This window comes from Schistosoma mansoni, chromosome 2 (assembly GCF_000237925.1).
Source record: "Schistosoma mansoni strain Puerto Rico chromosome 2, complete genome".
Lineage (NCBI taxonomy): Eukaryota > Metazoa > Platyhelminthes > Trematoda > Strigeidida > Schistosomatidae > Schistosoma > Schistosoma mansoni.
In genome coordinates this window covers 11,920,991-11,923,099 of record NC_031496.1, presented here as the reverse complement: position 1 = coordinate 11,923,099, position 2,109 = coordinate 11,920,991, and positions in this window count along the sequence as shown.

The following is a 2,109-nucleotide window of genomic DNA, read 5'->3' as shown; positions in this document are numbered from 1 at the left end:
AGTTGATGTTCCTCTGAGATGCAGGTACATCCAGCCGACGAGTCCTAAATAGGACGAAACGCGCATCCTGGATTCCACTGTTAGCCCCTATCCATCTTTGCAATATAAAACCTATCACAAAAAATAAATGTCTTATGTAGTTGTTCTTTCACGAATCACAGATACTAATGCGAATGATGCCAAACATTTAGAACATAAAGGTATCATATAAGAGTTTATTATATTCTAGATTGAATAATACTAGTTTTAACTTGGGGGTGAAATTATAAACTATCTTGTAAAATACTATAGTTTAATAGAATTAAAAAGTTACTTATCAATGACAATCCTACAAAGTAATTCAATGGATGTATTTTTTAACATCAGTAATAAAGTTAGTAAATCACTTTATGACAAAAGCTTAAGTTTTCATGATGTCATGTGAACACATCATAATATTAACCCCCCACATTATGTAATAAGTGGTCGATATGACAGAAATTTTAGGAGAAAAAAATATATGAAACTTGTCATCCAAATAGGAAAACCATTCAAAATTATTACTTTGTATCACGAAAGTATCATAGGAAGAAATCAAATATTACTTGACTGTTTCTCATCGATTGGTTGACATCCCGTTTTATTTCATTTTAGTTTGTGGCTTCTCCAAAGAACACACTAATGAGTTTGCCAGATGATCTGTCTTGAAATTCCTTGTCCCCTGACCAGCTCGCTATCCTTATGCAGTTAAGATTATATTTGACAATTAGATTTTTTAACAATATACAATCTGTCTTATGGTTTAATCTAAACATTCATAACTTCTACAATAGACCCTAAGGTAGGTTAGCCATGTGAGAAACGTAACAGTTGTCATCACTCACAATGTATCACAATAGCTCTACATTGTAAATTAACTGGTTACTAAATGAGACGTCCAAAGGTTATCTGCTGAACACAAGACCGATATATCGTATACCAATCCTTGAAAGTAATATAAGTGTGTACTGTCATCCAGTTCCAAATTTGGACAAAACTTTCATCTAGTTCCTTCTGGTTTCTAGTTGATTCCTAGCCAACATTAATTACTAGTGAAACTTCTCTTCGTGTTGAACTATTTATCAAGTTATAATTAAAATTGGTTGACATAAATGAAAATTTATGTTTAGTTTTCATTATTTAACAAATCATTTTAGTTAAAAATGGTGAACAAAACATCATAAGTATTATTTGAAATTCTTCATTTCAGAAGTTTTATGTAGCCAGAAAAAATCTCCATCTATAAACAGGATGAAATTTCAAGCAAAGACGGATGGTGGTTGGTGGTGAAATCCAGGACGCGCATTTCATGCTATTTGGGACTCATCAGCTGAATGTACCTCTATCCCAGAGTCTATGTTCACTCCGGGACTTGATCCCAGTACCGTTCGCTTGAAACGCCATCAAGTAATCCATTTAGCTACTGGGATGAACAACTTTGGTATGCAGGTACATCCAGTTGATGAGTCCCAAATAGGACGAAACGCGCGTCTTGGATTTCAACGCTATCCACTATTTATCTTCGCTTATAATGCTTATGAATTTAGGCGATATCGAAGCAATCCGTACATGATGCACATATGCCAATAAGAGACTGATCAATTGCAGTCCTAAACATCAATAGGAAGGTTTAAATAAATAATACAGGATTAACCTACATTTCAAAATATCAGTGATAATATCACATTACTTGTTAATATTCACTGAAACTTAATACTTATCCGAATTAACCTAATGAAAAAATGCTGTGAGCTTATTCCAAATATCAATTTGAAAGTCAGGCTGAACATTCTTAATTAGTTTTTATATAACTAAATACTACAGGATTGGATTATTTGAATTCAAAGTTGACATTAATAACTACTTACATTTTGTTCTATTTTATTTATTTATTTAATCACATATATATTGGTACAAAGGGCACCGGATACATATGCGCCACACAAAATAATGAGAATGGGAGGAGAAGGAAGATGTGTATATATAAAAGAAGGAAAAAAAGAGAAGGAGAAGAGTAATGATGGGGGGAACGGAAATGTACAACCAGAAGAGCTCTCTCATTAAAGAAAGTTATAGCCACTCTTTATGAAG